General features: G+C 45.2%; 2 non-coding genes across 2 annotated transcripts; one reads left to right on the forward strand and one right to left on the reverse strand.

The window, feature by feature from the left end:
• The first annotated feature begins 16,451 nt into the window (after positions 1–16,451).
• Positions 16,452–16,533, forward strand: trnas-gcu (transfer RNA serine (anticodon GCU)). Its single transcript has one exon. It is a non-coding gene; the product is annotated as a tRNA-Ser (tRNA).
• Positions 16,534–16,876: 343 nt separating this feature from the next.
• Positions 16,877–16,958, reverse strand: trnas-gcu (transfer RNA serine (anticodon GCU)). Its single transcript has one exon. It is a non-coding gene; the product is annotated as a tRNA-Ser (tRNA).
• Positions 16,959–19,206: the final 2,248 nt, after the last annotated feature.

Here is a 19,206-nt window from a genome sequence, read left to right on the forward strand (position 1 = left end):
AAACGGTCATCAAATTACATCATATTCAAGTCACAAACATATCAGTATCACTTAATACTTACAGTCATTGCTTTCTGAAGGGTTAATACGACAGATCGAACCAGTTGAAAGTAATATAAACTTATATAAAAGTAGCGACCACGCTTTCTCTTTTACATTCAGAACTACTGTTGTGCAACACCTTTTTACCTCCGTGTGCGTCAAAACGAAGGTTCCACTTAAGGTTTAACAGTCCGCACTTGACCTTTGGCCTTCTTTAGGCAAGAGTAGAACAACGTCTGTAATAGGTCTGAAAAAAGTCTTTACTTTTCCTCGTGAAGCAGTCTTTATTTTAGTCTTTCTGACCTAACCATCTCTGCCTGGAAAGGTGGCAGTGATCAGACCCATAGGCCACTCATTACGGGGAGACTGGGTCTCTTTAAGCAACACAACGTCCCCTACCTGAAGATTTCGTGTTGCTGTGCGCCATTTGCGCCTTGGCTGAAGAGTGTGGAGGTATTCTTTTCTCCATCGTGTCCAGAACTCATTTGCCAGAGCCTGCACTTGTCTCCACTGACACTTGAACAGATCCTTTTCATTGAAAGTGCCGGCTGGAGCAGACACCCCCGGCTTTTGAGTTATCAGCATAGCAGGAGTCAGCAACACTGATGACGAGGGGTCGGTAGAAATTGGAACTAATGGCCTCGCATTAATTATGGCACACACCTCTGCCATCAAAGTACATAGCACTTCATGAGTCAGGTCCCTTTGCTTTCTTTGTAGGAGCATGGAGTCAAGTATTCTGCGGGCTACGCCAATCATGCGCTCCCACACGCCCCCCATGTGAGAGGCATGCGGCGGGTTGAACTCCCATGTGCAGCCGTTGTCATGTAGGTACTTTAAAGTGCTGACTTGTTTTGGGTCATCTGGTTTCATGCCCAGTTCAGCGCTGGCCCCGACAAAGTTAGTACCTCGATCTGATCTCAGCTGCTTTGCTGACCCCCTCAGAGCGAAAAATCTTCTCAAGGCATTGATGCAGCTGGGTGAGTCCATGCTTTCAATAAGCTCTATATGCACTGCCCTGGTGCTCATGCATGTGAAGAGAATAGCCCACCGCTTACTATGGGCTATGCTTCCTCTGGTGCGTTGGGTGACTATGTTCCAGGGGCCAAACACATTCAATCCTACGAACGTGAATGGTGGAGATGAGCTCAGACGTTCCGGGGGGAGGTCAGCCATCTTCTGAACCTCAAGCTTCCCCCTCAGCTTGCGACAGGTGACGCAGTGGTGGATGACTGAGCCTATTAGCCTCTTGCCTGCAACAACCCACAGGCCGGCAGCCCTCACAGCCCCCTCTGTAAAGTGCCGCCCTTGATGCTGCACCTTTGTGTGGTAATGGCTCACCATTAATTTTGTAACGTGGCATTTTGGGAGAATGATTGGATTTCTCACCTCAGGCTCAACAGTTGCGTGTCTTAGACGTCCACCAACCTGCAGAAGACCATCGCACATGACAGGATCAAGATTCAGGATAGCACTTGACTTTGAAATCATTCTATTTCCTTGTAGCGCTGCATACTCTTCTGGATAGGCATCCCTCTGTACAGACCTAAGTATGACTCGCCTGGCAGCATCCAGCTCTTCTGGAGTGTGCGGTTTTTTGCACAGGTGCCATCCTTTACATGCATTCAAACAGTCTGACTTGAATGAAGTGGCTTGGTGGATTAAGAAAGAAACAGCTCTCAGTAGGGACTCCAAAGTGGAAAAGCGCTGGAATCGCTCTGAGGTGAGTTTACCTTCACTGAGGTTCGTTGCGAGTGTGGTCAGCTGAGGCCTCACATCTGTGTCGTTTTCGGGATCCACTAACTGGAAGGACTCATGCGTCTCAGGCTGATGTGGTTTGTAGAGGAACTCTGGTCCCGTAAACCACATGGTGGTGGTGAGTTGTGATGCAGGCACTGACCTAGTGGCCAGATCAGCTGGATTTTGATCTGTAGGTATGTAGTGCCACTGCTGAGGAGAGGTGGTTTGTCGTATGCGGTGAACACGGTTGTGCACATACACAAAGAACCGCTTAGACTAGTTGTATATATACCCCAGAACCACTTTGCTGTCACAGAAAAACTTCACAGCATCTGGCTTATGGTCGAGCTCCTCCAGGATCAGTTCGGCCATTTCCACTGCTAGCACGGCACCACACAGCTCAAGGCGAGGGATGGTTGGTTCTGGTTGAGGAGCAAGCTTAGCTTTTCCGAGCACAAAACCCACTCTACATTGCCCATTTGTTGTTACGAGTCTCAGGTAAGCCACCGCACCTATGGCCCAGCTAGAAGCATCTGAAAAGAGACACAGTTCAGTGTATGTGGCGTTAGAGAAGGACTGTTGGGTGTATGTGCGTGGTATATGAAGGGTGCTCAGATCTTGTAGCGACTTTTTCCATGTTTCCCACTTGTTAAGCTGGTCCGCAGGAAGTTCAGCGTCCCATTCTTGGGCCTCTGTGCAGAGTTCTCGCAGCAGTGCACGTCCCCGTATAGTCACTGGTGCAGCAAAACCCAGCGGGTCGAAAAGACTGTTAACTGTGGATAGGACTCCACGGCGGGTGAACGGTTTTTCGCTGATGGCAACCTTGAACGTGAACGAGTCAATGTCCCAGCACAAACCCAGGCTTCTTTGTACTGGTAGTGCTTCGTCATCCAGGCCTAAGTCTTTCAAGCCTGCAGCCAGGTCTTCGGGTGGGAAGGCTTGCATTACAGCGACACTGTTTGAGGCAATCTTATGCAGTTTGAGGTTTGACTCCGCGAGTGATGCTTGAGTGCGCTTGAGTAGATCAATGGCTTCAGATTCAGAGGGCAGCGAGATGAGCCCATCGTCTACATAAAAGTGTCTCTCCACAAAGTAACGCGAGTCAGCTCTGTACCTTTTTTCGCCCTTTAGAGCTGCTCTCCGAAGTCCATATATAGCCACCGCAGGTGATGGGCTATTTCCAAACACGTGCACTCGCATTCTGTACTCTGCTACCTCCTTTGTCAGGTCATTATCTTTGTGCCAGAGAAATCTTAAATAGTCTCTGTGGTCTTCTCTCACTAAGAAGCAATAAAACATTTGCTGGATGTCCGCCGTCAGCGCAATGAGCTCTTTTCTGAATCTGAGCAGTACTCCGAGAAGGGAGTTGTTCAAATCAGGACCAGAAAGCAGGACACTGTTGAGAGAGAGGCCGTTTTCTTGTGCACTCGAGTCGAACACAACTCTAATCTGGCCCGGCTTTTGCGGGTGGTACACCCCGAAAATGGGTAAGTACCAGCGTTCTGCATTCTCATGAAGGGGGGCAGCATCTTCCGCATGTCTGTTTTCAAAGAGTTTCTCCATGAAGCTGATGAACTGTTCTTTCATTTCAGGATTCTTGCTCAAAGTGCGCCGCAAGGAGTGGAGATGAGAGAGGGCCTGAGCACGGTTATTTGGGAGGCGTGGCCTGGGTGATCTAAATGGCAGTGGGGCAATCCAGTCGTTTTGTTGATCTCTGTTGAACTCTGTGTGCATTGTTTTCATAAATGCCTCATCTTCAAAAGACAAAGCGGGTTTATTGTCATTTGCTGTTCTCATGAACACATTATATCCAAGTTTGTCTTCGGGACGCACACTAATGGGAGACTGGTTGGAGAGGTCATGTCTTGGCTCCCCGCCGTGGCTTGCCTTCTCTTTGACGTGGATGTGATTTTGACACGGTGTCAGGTAAGATGGACGCCCGTTCTGCAGGACATTCGTCTTGAAGACAGCAACAGTGGGCTTGTGGGCACTGTTAATGCAAACTTCCCCAACATGACCCACCCCAAATCTAAGCGCTGGGCAAAAGGTGCATTGTTAGGGCCATTAATCTGTTGTCTCACTTTATGTACACGGATAATGTCTCTCCCTAATAAAATGAGAATCTGTGCTTCAGGATCAAGCTTTGGGATATGAGGAGCCACTGGTCTCAGGTGAGCGTGGGAAAGAGCGACCTCTGGTGAAGGAATTTCAGACCTGTTGCTCATGATCTCATTACACTCAATAAGTGGAGGCAACTCCAGACACACTGGGTCATTAACTGCTTCTATCTGGAAACCGACTGCTTTCCTCCCAGCCATTTCAGTGGTGCCAGCGCAGGTCCTCATCAGATAAGGAGCAGGGCTACCATGGATGCCAAAGAACTGGAAAAACTCAGACCTGGCCAGCGAGCGGTTACTCTGGTCGTCAATGATGGCGTACATCTTCACAGCACGTTCTCTTTCGCCTCGTGGGTAAACTCGCACCAAGCATATTTTCGCACAGGATCGAGCTGGGAGGCTATCTCCGCAGACCTCTGTACACCTTGACGTTACTTCTGAAGGACAGCTGTGTTGCCGTTCCATGTGTGGCTCTGGCACATAAGACGTTGCTGGTGGCAGGGTAGTGTCTGGATGCATGGCTGTGCCGTGTTCCTCACTTTCACACTCGTTGCATTTCAGTTTCACTGGACATTCCTTTGCCATGTGAACAGCAGAGCAGCACCTGAAACACCTTCGGTGTTCTTTTAATAACCTTTTACGTTCCCTGAGCGGCTTCATTTTAAAACCTCTACATTTTTCCAGAGGATGTGGCTTGTTATGAAGTGGACAGAACTTAGCTGGTTCATTTACCTCATTCTCTTTTTCACATTCATCAGCTTTTGCTGCCAAGTCGGTCTTGTGGACAGATATGGCAGTCCTCGCACCCTCGTGTCTCCCTGCAGCTCTCTCGTTGCGATGGTGACCGTAGTTGTTGTTGGTCAGGATAAAGCTGGGGTCATTCCTGGCCTTTGCTTCACCTCGGACGAAGTCAGCGAAGAAAGAGAAAGGGGGAAAGCAGACTTTGTGATATTCTTTATATCTGGAACCAGTAGAAAGCCATTTCTCCTGTAGGTTCTGTGGCAATTTTTCGACAATGGGATTGATGCCTCGTGGTGTATCGAGGTAGCTGAGGCCAGGTAAGTACCCGTCTGTTTTTGCTAGGAGTAGCTCCATGAGCAGGTCACCTAGTTCTCTCAGCTTAATGTTTTCTTTAGAACTGAGGCGAGGGAAACTGTCCAGCCGCTTAAATAGAGCGCTCTCTATCACTTCAGGGGTGGCATAGCACTCTTGAAGTCTTGTCCAAGATGAATACAATGCAGTTTCGGGATCAGTGACATAAGCTGCTCGGATTCTCTTAACGTGGTCTGAGGACTCTTTTCCAAGCCATTTAATAAGCAGGTCTAGCTCTTCGCTGGCTGTTAACTCTAGGTCCTGTGTCGCGTTAAAAAAGGAGGATTGCCACGCTCTAAAACTTTCGGGCCGATCGTCAAATTGATATAGCCCAGTGGTTACTAATTCCCTGCGAGCCAGATATTTAGCAAAGTCTAGCATATCAGAGGCCTGAGTGACAGGAGGGCTCTGCGTGTTATTCCTAGGTGAGTGCTTTAGGTAGCTTTCGTACTTACATGGGGAGCAACCTTGCTGCTGACGAGCTCTAGATGGACAGTGAGAGTGCGGAGTGGGAAGCCGAGGTGAATGTGGCTGATTCTCCGATGCGGGTAGGCACTTACTTTGTCGTGTGTTCGAATGAACAGATCGGGCATCGTGGGGGGATGTATGGCTTACCACAGAGGCTTTTCTTGACGCTGGTGACTCTTTGATATGTAGAGGATTTGTGTCTGGAGGGGGGGCATCGGGGTTGAAGCTGACCTGTGCCTGTTGTTCCACGTACGTCTCCGTCCGCTGCTGTACCTCCAGAGGTGTGACGCCACTCCTTGGACTAAGCATGTCCTCACACTCCATTTCTGCTGCCGCCTCTAACACTTCAGCCTCTGCATTGGCAGCAGCCGCTGCTTTTTCAAGTTCAAGGGCTTGCAAGCTCGCTTCCAATGAAGCCTTTTCCAGATCCAATCTAGCTTTCTGCTTCTTTATTTCTAACTCTTGCTGTGCAAATGCAGCTCTGGCGCGCGCGGCTTCAGCTACAGCTCTGGCTCTTGCAGCCGCACCAGCTACTGAGTACCTGGAAGCAGATGTGTGCCTAGATCCGGACACTGATGGTGCATTTTCTACTGAACAGTTCTCCATATCTGTCGTATGAATCGTTCTGACTGTATGACTTTTCACTGTACTGATCTCTCTACGTGTTATGCTTCCGAAGCGTTAACATAGATTAAACAGCCAGCCAAACTCGTTTTAAGAGCCAGGAAGATGAACGTGCTTGTTCCTTTATTGACTCAAATCAGAGTGAAACTACAAATACAAGAGAAAATAGAAAAAAGGCTCAAAATACATTCCATAAACTCAGTAATAGCAGCAATACAAACGCGCCTGATCGGATAACATCAAAGAGTTGCCGCGATCGTAAACGGTCATCAAATTACATCATATTCAAGTCACAAACATATCAGTATCACTTAATACTTACAGTCATTGCTTTCTGAAGGGTTAATACGACAGATCGAACCAGTTGAAAGTAATATAAACTTATATAAAAGTAGCGACCACGCTTTCTCTTTTACATTCAGAACTACTGTTGTGCAACACCTTTTTACCTCCGTGTGCGTCAAAACGAAGGTTCCGCTATTAACATGAAATCTTATAAAACAGTGCAAAAGTAATGTAAACAAACACTTCAAGTTATTTTCCTTTTTTAAAGTTATTTAAGAACATATAACATATGTAAACAGAACAGACACTCTTCTGAAACACGGATCAACACACGCCTGTGGCGTACCGGATCCAATTTGAGAGAAGTGAGCCATATTTGAAAAGGCCTCATGTGTAGTTTTCCCAACGTAATAACCTGTGCAGCCCCCGTAAGGAGGCCCTGGAGGTGCAGTAGCCTTAAGGACGACACTCTCATGCCGAGTTTCAGGCGGCGCACACGAGACAGGATTGCTCGTGTGTGGGTTCTGGGAAGCGAGGCTGTCATTGACAGGGAGTCTAGCAACATGCCAACAAACTGGATCTTCTGGACTGGGAAGATGCTCTTCTCCCAATTTACTGCCAGGCCGAGTGCCTGGATGTGACTCAGCAGCCGCTGTGTGTCCGCAAGTGCCTGTGTTCTTGAGGGGGCACACACAAGCCAATCGTCTAGATAAGGGAGGATTTTTAATCCTTGCTTCATGAGGGGTGCCAGAGCACGTAGAAAATGTTCTTGGTGCCAGAGATAACCTGAAGGGTAAAACTTTGAACTGGAACACCCGGCCTTTAATTGCACACCATAGGAACCGTCTGTGTTCTGGTGCTATCGGAACGGTCCGTGTACCTTTGGTCATTCCTTTTTTAATTCAAATCCCAAAGATGAAGAAAACTAGCCGTTTTTCGTTTATTGTTTCAAAAACCAATATTGAAAAACGGGAAAACAGGGCGTTAATCGTTTTTCATTTTAAGATCAAAAATCAAATAACAAACAAGCAGAAATTTAAAAAAAACGGCTCGTATTTGAATTTTCCGAAATCAACATTTTCATTTACATTTACATTTTTAGCATTTAGCAGACGCTCTTATCCAGAGCGACTTACAGAAGTGCTTCCATAGTGAACATTTCATTCCTTAAGTTTAGATAGACAACAGTCAAAGAACACAACTCTGCTAAAACCTGTTAGAACCAAAGTGCCTTTTTTTTTTTTTTTTATGGAAAAGATTGGAATAAAGTGTTAGTAAATAAGTACAAATCAGCCTAAGTGTTTAGTAAAAAGGTGGGTTTTTAATCGTTTTTTAAAGACAGCAAGAGACTCAGATGTTCGGACAGACAGAGGAAGTTCGTTCCACCATTTGGGCGCTAGAACAGAGAACAGCCTTGATGCTTGTCTTCCTTTAGTCCTGGATGGAGGCTCAAGTCGAGCTAGACTAGAGGCTCAGAGGTTGCGTGGTACAGAGCGGGGTTTGATTAGACCCCGAAGGTAGCTTGGGGCTGGTCCATTTTTGGCTTTGTAGGCGAGCGTCAGTGTTTTAAACTGAATGCGTGCAGCTACAGGAAGCCAGTGAAGAGAACGTAGCAGTGGGGTGATGTGGCAGTGTTTAGGTTGGTTAAACACCAGACATGCAGCTGCATTTTGAATGAGCTGTAAGGGTTTAATAGTGGCCATGGGAGCTCCTGCCAGGAGGGAGTTGCAGTAGTCCAACCGAGAGATTACAAGTGATTGCATCAGAATCTGGGTAGCTTCTCTGGAGAGAAATGGCCGAATCTTCCTGATGTTGTACAGGAGGAACCGGCACGATCTCGTCATGTTGGCTATATAAGGAGAGAAGGTCAGCTGGTTATCCAGGACAACACCAAGATTTCTTACCTTATCAGACGGTCTAATCTGGAAGTCATCCAGAGAGATGACTAGGTCCTGGGTTGGAGACAGATCTCCAGGAATGAGCAACATCTCTGTCTTGCTGGGATTAAGTTTTAGATGATGAGCTGACATCCAATGGGAGATATCTCGCAGACATGCTGAGATGCGAGCTGAGACTTGCGTGTCTGAAGAAGGAAATGACAGAACAAGCTGAGTGTCATCTGCATAGGAGTGGTAGGAGAAGCCATGGGAGACTATGACCTTACCCAGAGAGCGGGTGTAGATAGAGAAGAGAAGTGGGCCAAGTACAGAGCCCTGAGGAACACCGGTTGAGAGAGTGCATGGGGTAGATATGGATCCCCTCCATGACACTTGGTAGGAGCGCCCTTCCAGGTAGGAGGCCATCCATTGCCATGCTGAACCTGTTACTCCAAGGTTGGAGAGAGTGGTCAGGAGAATGCCGTGATTCACTGTGTCGAAGGCTGCAGAAAGGTCAAGAAGAATAAGAACAGATGACAGTTTGGCTGCTTTGGCTGCATGAAGCTTCTCAGTAACAGCTACAAGTGCTGTTTCTGTAGAATGCGCTGCCTTGAAGCCAGACTGGTACGGATCGTGGAGGTCATTCTGAGTGAGAAAGGCAGATAGTTGGTTATAGACAGCACGTTCAAGAATTTTGGATAGAAAAGAGAGGAGTGAGACAGGTCTGTAGTTGTTAATGTCTATAGTGTCTAGTGTAGGTTTCTTAAGAAGGGGAATGACCTGAGCCTTCTTAAAAGCAGTAGGGACGACACCTGATGTCAGGGAGTTGTTGATGATGGGTGTGATGAAGGGGATTAGGTCCTGTGAGAGGTCTTTAAGGATGGTGGATGGTATAGGGTCAAGTGTGCATGTAGTGGGATTGCTGGATGAGAGGAGCTGTGTAACCTCATCCATGGTGAGTGGGGTGAAGCTGGTGAGTGTGTTGGTGGGTTGAGGGTCAGTTGAAAGTGGGTCAGTCGGAGAGAAGGATTGATTGATTTTGTCAATCTTGTCCTGGAAGAATGTTGCAAAGTCAGTAGCAGTGAGAGAGGCAGAAGGAGGAGGAGGAGGAGGGTTCAGAAGAGAGGAAAAGATAGCATGAAGCTTACGTGGGTCAGCAGTAGATTGTTCAAGCTTGGCTTTGTAAAAAGATGTTTTTGCAGCAGTCACATCAGATGAGAACCTGGACAGCAGATCGTGGTAGGAGTGGAGATCAACACCAAGCTTAGATTTCCTCCACTTTCTCTCAGCTGCCCTCAATTCTCTTCTGTTGCTGCGCAATGCGTCTGAAAGCCAAGGAGCAGGGTGAGAAGGTTTTCCTCGTTAGAGGGTAGGAGGACAGAGCTGATCGAGGGATGTTGAAAGAGAAGAAAGTAGAGTATTAGTTGCAGAGTTAAGTGGAAGGGAAGCAAGAATGTCAGGGTTAGGTAGTGAAGTTAGGATGGTGGAGATCAACAGGGAGGAAGATAAAGAGTGAAGATTGGGGCGTGTTGTAAGGGTGAAAGTGTGGTTGGAGGTAGGAAGAGTTGGGAGACAGAGAGAAGGACACAAAGTGATGGTCAGAGAGGTGCAGTGGGGTGACAGTGAGGTCTAGAACAGAAGCTGGACGGCTGAAGACCAGGTACAGAAGATTGCCTCCTTTGTGTGTCGGAGGGCTGTGATTAAAGAGGAGGTCGAAAGATGAAAGAAGAGGAAGAAGACAGGAGGACTGAAGTGAAGGGAGATTAAAGTCACCAAGAACAGTCAGAGGAGTACCATCTGAAGGGAAGAAACTCAGAAGAACATCCAGCTGTTCTATGAAGTCTCCCAGTGCGCCAGGTGGTCTGTAAATGACAATGACATGAGTAATCGGAAAAGTAACAGTAATAGCATGAAATTCAAAAGATGAAATGTTAAGGTGAGAAACATTCACAGTAGTGAATTGCCATTTCTTGGTCAGGAGCAAACCTGTACCACCACCCCTACCAGTGTATGAGAGAAGGTGTAGGCAGAGGATAAGGCTGCTGGTGTTGCTGAGTTCTCGGTGGTGATCCACGTCTCAGTCAGTGCCAGGAAGTCAAGGCTGTGAGAAAGTGCAAAAGCTGAGATGAAGTCAGCTTTTTGGACGGCTGATTGACAATTCCAGACCCCACCTACCACCACTGTTTGAGACTGTTGCAACAGTTGGGGGTAGATGAGGTTGCTGGCGTTGCTGTTTCTATAATGTGCCCTCTGATGTCTGCAGGGTCTGTGAGATATAAGCACAGGAATGTTTGAGTAGCACATGCTGAGAAATGTAGATAGTTTAGACAATGTCAGAGACTGATAGTACTTACCCAAGTTAGTTTAGATTAGTAGTAAAAAATATAGATAGGTTAAACAATTCAGACAGATATTAAAACCTAGTGATAGAGAAGACCAGCCGCTACAGACGGTACGTCTGTATTATACTAAGCTTAGCCCTGCCCCTCAATTCACACCTAGGCCTCTAACAACAGGCCTAAGAACAGTCACCTGAAACCACTTTAACCAATCAGCAGAACACAGATTAATGCAGACACAGTTAAGCAAGTTAATAATCAAAGTTGCAGAGATAAATTCTAAGACAAGTTATTCTAAAACAAGTTACAGCAAATAATATACTTTAACCAATAGCCTACCTCACCCAGGAATACCAATGATCACAAAGTTACAAGCACTGATTAATTCAATGGCTGGAGCTTTAATTTTATACTAAGCTTAGCCCTGCCCCTCAATTCACACCTAGGCCTCTAACAACAGGCCTAACAACAGTCACCTGAAAGCACTTTAACCAATCAGCAGAACACAGATTAAGTGTTATTCTAAAACAAGTTACAGCAAATAATATACTTTAACCAATAGCCTACCTCACCCAGGAATACCAATGATCACAAAGTTACAAGCACTGATTTTCATCATTACATCAGTTCAACTGGAAATAAACACACGAGTATTTACTTAATATATAGAGAGTGTAAATCAAGTACAAGTGTTAAAAAAGTAATAATAAAGTAACAACGTGTCTCCTGTTGTTCTGACTTTTGTGTTTGTATATTTGTCGTGCAGATATTTGCTCTATCTGCAAACCTTTAAACATTGAACAAAACCCCCTGAAATTCTTGCTTTCAGCTCTGTGCAAAATATTGGCGCTACTAACAAGAAAAAAACAGTTCATCTTATACAGCAGTTCTTTTAATATGATGTTAATGACATACGGATTAGTTACCTCCCGTGGTTTAAAGGTTTCCACTTTGTGGATTTGTGTAGCTGGTTTATTGAGCATGCATCAAAAGCCTAAAAGGTGTTGTTTTCGACGAGGATGGGATTCGAGTCCACGCATGTAGAGCACAATGGATTAACAGTCCACCACCTTAACCACTCGGCCACCTCGTCCTTGGCTGATGTGTCAGATCACCTTTGATTACATAAGTAATCAGATGTAAATAGAGCAGAATTTCAAGCTAACGTGTTGATCAGTCAGACCAGAAACGCACGAGAGCCGGCAGGAATGCTCCTGGTCCGATTGCAGATGCGTCATTTGTGAGAGAACACGGCTGGAGAAAGAGCTGACACTCATTCTCCAGTGTCATCAGGTGAGATCTGTTCTGAGGAAAATCAACACTACCAAAGCAGCAGGGCCGGATGGGGTGACAGGCCGTCTATTGAAAGCCTGTGCCGACCAGCTGTCTGGGGTGTTTACACACATCTTTAATCTATCTCTACAACAAGCTGCAGTCCCCACCTGCCTTAAAGCTACTACTATCGTTCCTGTGCCCAAAAAATCTACTGTCACAACTCTCAATGATTATCGACCCGTTGCCCTAACCCCTGTCATTATGAAGTGTTTTGAAAGGATAATGTTAGCACATATCAGGAAAAGTATCCCGGCAGACCTGGATAGACATCAGTTTGCATACCGGGCGAACAGATCCACAGAGAATGCGGTCACAATCGCACTTCATACAGCCTTGACCCACCTGGAACAGCCGAACACTTACAGTGTATCACAAAAGTGAGTACACCCCTCACATTTCTGCAGATATTTAAGTATACCTTTTCATGGGACAACACTGACAAAATGACACTTTGACACAATGAAAAGTAGTCTGTGTGAAGCTTATATAACAGTGTACATTTATTCTTCCCTCAAAATAACTCAATATACAGCCATTAATGTCTAAACCACCAGCAACAAAAGTGAGTACACCCCTAAGAGACTACACCCCTAAATGTCCAAATTGAGCACTGCTTGTCATTTTCCCTCCAAAACGTCATGTGACTCGTTAGTGTTACTAGGTCTCAGGTGTGCATAGGGAGCAGGTGTGTTTAATTTAGTAGTACAGCTCTCACACTCTCTCATACTGGTCACTGAAAGTTCCAACATGGCACCTCATGGCAAAGAACTCTCTGAGGATCTTAAAAGACGAATTGTTGCGCTACATGAAGATGGCCAAGGCTACAAGAAGATTGTCAACACCCTGAAACTGAGCTGCAGCACAGTGGCCAAGATCATCCAGCGTTTTAAAAGAGCAGGGTCCACTCAGAACAGACCTCGCGTTGGTCGTCCAAAGAAGCTGAGTGCACGTGCTCAGCGTCACATCCAACTGCTGTCTTTGAAAGATAGGCGCAGGAGTGCTGTCAGCATTGCTGCAGAGATTGAAAAGGTGGGGGGTCAGCCTGTCAGTGCTCAGACCATACGCCGCACACTACATCAAATTGGTCTGCATGGCTGTCACCCCAGAAGGAAGCCTCTTCTGAAGTCTCTACACAAGAAAGCCCGCAAACAGTTTGCTGAAGACATGTCAACAAAGGACATGGATTACTGGAACCAAGATTAATTTGTTCGGTTCAGATGGTCTCAAGCATGTGTGGCGGCAATCAGGTGAGGAGTACAAAGATAAGTGTGTCATGCCTACAGTCAAGCATGGTGGTGGGAATGCCATGGTCTGGGGCTGCATGAGTGCAGCAGGTGTTGGGGAGTTACATTTCATTGAGAGACACATGAACTCCAATATGTACTGTGAAATACTGAAGCAGAGCATGATCCCCTCCCTCCGGAAACTGGGTCGCAGGGCAGTGTTCCAGCATAATAATGACCCCAAACACACCTCTAAGACGACCACTGCTTTATTGAAGAGGCTGAGGGTAAAGGTGATGGACTGGCCAAGCATGTCTCCAGACCTAAACCCAATAGAACATCTTTGGGGCATCCTCAAGCGGAAGGTGGAGGAGCGCAAAGTCTCGAATATCCGCCAGCTCTGTGATGTCGTCATGGAGGAGTGGAAAAGCATTCCAGTGGCAACCTGTGAAGCTCTGGTAAACTCCATGCCCAGGAGAGTTAAGGCAGTTCTGGGAAATAATGGTGGCCACACAAAATATTGACACTTCAGGAACTTTCACTAAGGGGTGTACTCACTTTTGTTGCTGGTGGTTTAGACATTAATGGCTGTATATTGAGTTATTTTGAGGGAAGAATAAATTTACACTGTTATATAAGCTGCACAAAGACTACTTTTCATTGTGTCAAAGTGTCATTTTGTCAGTGTTGTCCCATGAAAAGATATACTTAAATATCTGCAGAAATGTGAGGGGTGTACTCACTTTTGTGATACACTGTATGTCAGGATGCTCTTTGTGGATTTCAGAAGTGCCTTTAACAACGTAATACCCCATGAGCTGGTCCAGAAACTTACCAACCTCAGATTTTCCACCAACCTATGTTTATGGATTATGGACTTCTTGACCAACAGACCTCAGAATGTTAGAATAGGAAACCTGACATCAAACACCATAATCATGAACACAGGAACACCGCAAGGCTGTGTACTTAGCCCAGTCCTTTTCACTCTTTTCACCCAGGACTGTGTTTCCATGTATGCCTCAAACATGGTAATAAAGTGTGCAGATGATACAACAGTGGTAGGACTCATTACTGAAAATTATGAAACCTGGTACAGGCAGGAGGTGCAACAGCTGGAGGAGTGGTGTGCAGAAAATGACCTAGTCCTCAATACCAGCAAAACCAAGGAGGTCATCACTGACTTCAGGAGGCTCAGGAGAACCACACCATCCCCACTCCATATCAGAGGTGAAGAGGTGGAGAGGGTGGACTCAGTCAGATTCCTGGGCATCCATATCACCAAGGATCTGACTTGGGCATTAAACACTAATAGTCTGGTTAAAAAGGCTCAACAGAGGATGTTTTTTCTGAGAAAGCTGAAGCAGGTGGGTCTGACTCCTCAGCTGCGAAGGAATTTCTACAGAAGTACCATCGAAAGCATCCTCTGCCAAAGCTGCACGGTGTGTTATGGCAGCTGCACAGCAGAGGACAAAAAAAAAAACTCTCCCGAGTAGTGAAGACTGCACAGAGGCTTGTGGGAGCTGAGCTTCCGGATTTGGACTCTGTATATATGGAGCGAATGAGAAGAAAAGCATGGTCCATCTGCACAGACAACAGCCACCCAGGTCATTCACTGTTTATTCCACTGCCGTCAGGGAGGAGGTACTGTACCATCAGGACTCGGACTAATAGGCTAAGGGACAGCTTTTTCCCTAAAGCTGTAGCCGCCATCACCCCTCCCCCATATGCACACACACACTCACACACTCGGGAAAGGACTAATACTTCTCATTACTGAAATCTTTGCTGTATTTTTTTAATGGAATGTGTGACTGTTATATGTTTATGTGGTAGATTGTGTTTTTCTCATTTTCTTTTTAAGCTGTAGTTTTAAAGTGCCAACTAAATTTTGTTGTAGAAATACAATGACAAATAAACATCCTTAAATCCTTAAATCCTTATTTGAGCGTGGCAGAAGGCGCTTCAGAGGGCTGGATTGGCCTGAAATCAGGTGGAAAGAGGCAACACAGACATCCTAAATTGCTACTCGTACAGCCGTTTGCTTTTCCACACATGGTCAATAGGCTGCAATGTTTTCAATTTCGAGCACAATGGATTAGCAGTCCATCGCCTTAACCACTCGGCCACCTCGTCTCAGCCTGCTCGGTAATATGTGTTTCTGGGCCGATTGGTCAGATTGATCAACCCAGGCGGCTTGAACAGCTACGCTCCCTTTTAAGAAGTATTTGGGTATTTACCAGAATGTGTTCGCATGCTGCATTAGTGCATCATTAAATACAGTTTTAAAGAGAACTCAAATAAAATGGTACTCTGGAACTTTCTGCACTTCAGTCTTTTACAAATCTACAAAATCCTGAATCCCTTGTGATTTTTTAAGAGCATCTCTAACATGAACGGCGAAGTCACAGTGCAAGAATAAACACACAAAGACACAAGCTGCCTGGGTTGATCAATCTGACCGATCGGCCCAGAAACGTATTTCACTATTCAGTATGAGATGAGGTGGCTGAGTGGTTAAGGCGATGGACTGCTAATCCATTGTGCTCTGCACGCTAGGGTTCATATCCCATCGAAGTACAAGCACATTTAAAAGCTCTCTTGAATGACCTCCGTTTGCTTTTTAAAACATCGCCGCCTATTGACTACACGAGGAAGAACAAACAGGCGTGAGGAGAAGCAATTCAGTACGTCTGTGTTACCTATTTTCACCTGTTTTTAATCCAGCCTTCTACCACACTCGATTACAAAAGGAAATAGTTTAGAGGAGCATTCCTCCTAGCTTGACCAGACGAGGTGGCCGAGTTGTGCTCTGCACGTGTAGGTTCAAATCCCATCCTCGTTGAAGTTCAGCCCTTTTAACATCAAGCTAAACTCTGACGCTCTTGCTTTCAGGTTTGATAATTAAGCTCTCACCTTTAAAGCATATTGGTACTACTCACACACGCTCCCATTTAAGAAATATCTGGATATTTACCAGAATGTGTGGGCACGCTGCATTAGTGCATTATTTGTTGACAGCCGGTTTTAAAGAGAACTAAAATAAAATGAGCTCTCTGCTCTTTAGTCTTTTACAAATCTTAAAAAAGGTGATGGACTGCTAATCCATTGTGCTCTTCGAGGTGAAAACACTTTTAAAAGCGCACTCAAATGTCCTCAGTCTGCTTTGAAAACATTGCAGCCTCTTGACCATGTGTGGAAAATCAAACGGCTGTAAGAGTAGCAATTTAAAATGTCTGTGTTGGCTCTTTCCACCCCAAATGACACATCTGCAATTGGACCAGCAAAGCATTCCACTGGCCATGACCAGACGAGGTGGCCGAGTGGTTAAGGCGATGGACTGCTAATCCATTGTGCTCTGCACGCGTGGGTTTGAATCCCATCCTCGTCAAACTAAAGCACTTTTGAAAGCTCTCTTGAATTAACTCGGTTTGCTTTGAAAATATTGCCGCCTATTGACCATATGAGGAAGAACAAACAGGTGAATAGGTAGCAAATCAGTACGTTTGTGTTACCCATTCTCACCTGTTTTCAGGCCAATCCAGCCTTCTGAAGAGCCTTCTGCCACACTCAATTACAAAAGAAAACACCTGCACTCAGATCAGAGGAGGATTCCTATTTCTATTTGGTGTTACAGAGTCGTGTTTTTTTTCTGGTGAGTGGTGCCAATATTTTGCACAGAGCTGAAAGCAAGAGTTTCAAGGGATTTGTTCAATGTTTAAAGGTGTTGTTTTCGACGAGGATGGGATTCGAACCCACGCGTGCAGAGCACAATGGATTAGCAGTCCATCACCTTAACCACTCGGCCACCTCGTCCCATCCAGCCAAACCAGACCAGACCTTTAAACAGACCATTGAACAATACCCCTGAAACTCTTGCTTTCAGCTCTGTGCAAAATATTGGCACCACTCACCAGAAGAAAACACAACTGTAACACCAAATAGAAACAGGTCATTTAATACAGCCGTTCTTTTAAAATAATGTTAATGCCATACAGATCGGTACAAAAAAAAGTTTTCTAAAACGTGTCTTTGTGTTTTAATTCTTGCACTGTGACTTTGCTGTTCATGTTAGAGATGTGTCCTCTGGTACATTCCAGGTCCGTGTACCTTTGGTCATTTGTCTTTCACTTCAAATCCCAAAGTTGAAAAACAAGAAAACGAGCCGTTTTTCTTTTATCGTTTCAAAAACCAATATTGAAAAATGGGAAAACATGGAGTGCACTGACATGCACGTATTTACTTAATATATAGAGAGTGTAAATCAAGCACAAGTGTTAAAAAAGTAATAATAACGTAACGACGCGTCTCCTGTTGTTCTGACTTTTGTGTTTGAATTTGTGACGTGCAGATATTTGCTCTATCTGCAAAAAACAAACATTATGGGGAAGTGATTTCCGTACTGGACGTTGTACGTGGTCAAGTTAGTTTTACACTTGATGAGCGCCTGACGTCCAAGACTCATTCATTTATTTATCTTGTATTATAGTATGTCTTGTTCTCGGCCAATAAACATCCAAAAATAAATAAAATTGCACGAACTAACTCTGCAGTAAACAAGGAGCAAACAACAATTAAATATATTTTAAAAAGTTATTTGGTTAGTTTTTAGTTAAAGCTATTTCTTAAAAGTGCATGAAGCAGAACGCTGATTAAACTGCATTAAATGATGTAATAGTTACACAGTGACGTGTACGATTAGTTATGTCTGTATTACAATTATTATTAATTATTAAAAAAATATTAATGTAAATGTTAATGTTGTGATGACGGTGATGTAAAATAATGTAAAATAATTCAAAGTCCAAACATTTGAGTGGGGGTTTAACGAAAACGCTACTGTCACACAAGCTCAGTGCAAAAAAACATAGACACAGCCGGAGACCATCATTTCTGATATCTTCCCTACACACTCGCTCCCTATGCCCTAGCATAGTACACTTAACATTCTTAACTAGGGCCAGACAATATATTTGTAATTCACATTACATGACAGGTGAGACGCTATAAAACAACATTCTTTTTTCTTAGAATGGCACTTTTTTTTTTTTAAGAAAAATACTTCTTGTGTGAATTACAAGGGCAGGAAAAACCACGGCAGACACAAAAGTCAGAACGGGATGCGGTGTAATGTTATTATTACTTTTTGCTCCGTCTTCTCAACACTTGTCAGCGCATGCACGTGCTCGTGTGTTTATTTTCGCTTGAACTGATAAAATTTTGATTTTGGAAAATTAAAATATGAGCCGTTTTTTAATTTCTGCTTGTTTGTTATTTGATTTTTAATCTTAAAACGAAAAATGAATAATGAATAACCCTGAACCAAAAGACGAACGTCCAAAGACCAAATCTCGTAGATCCACTAAGGTGAACCGTTCCCATTTTTGTACACTGCGAAGAACAGTCGCCATGTGGAGCATTCGAAAGGGAAGAATCTTCAGGTAGAAATTCAATGGACAGAGGTCCAGAATCGGCCGGAAGCCTCCGTCCTTTCTTGGAACAACAAAATATGTTGAATAGAAGCACTCTGGTTGAACATGAGGGTCCACAACCTCTATTGCTCCTCTCCTCAGGAGAGAACAAACTTCCTGAGAGAATGGAGGAACTTTAGCACTGAAGTTACCCTTGATGAGGAACTGAGGGGTGGCCGGTGACGGCCTGATGACATGACTTTGAGAACCCACTGATCTGTAACCGTACTTTCCCAACATGTCATGTGCTGGGTCTTCAGCGGTTTCTCCACCGGCTGAAGCCTGTCAGTGACGGTTATGGGCGGCGCTCCCCTAAGAATAGGGGTTGCGCGGCATTGACCTGGTCCCACGAACAGAAGGTTTTGTCTGGCGTGGCACATTCTGCATCTTGGGTCTTGACTGTGGCTCTGAGCTCCGCAAGTACGTGCGTGGTGGAGGGCGGTTTGATACTCCTGAGTGGCGAAAGCGGTGAAAACCTCGAGAAGCTTCAGTTCTAGAGGCCTCTGAAAAGGCTGAGCGGTGTTCAAGGGCTTCTTTGACCGGAGGGCCAAAAACTTACCCTGGCACCAGGGGCAGTGACCTGATTGTCGTTC

Source organism: Trichomycterus rosablanca, chromosome 1 (assembly GCF_030014385.1).
Source record: "Trichomycterus rosablanca isolate fTriRos1 chromosome 1, fTriRos1.hap1, whole genome shotgun sequence".
Classification (NCBI taxonomy): Eukaryota; Metazoa; Chordata; class Actinopteri; order Siluriformes; family Trichomycteridae; genus Trichomycterus; species Trichomycterus rosablanca.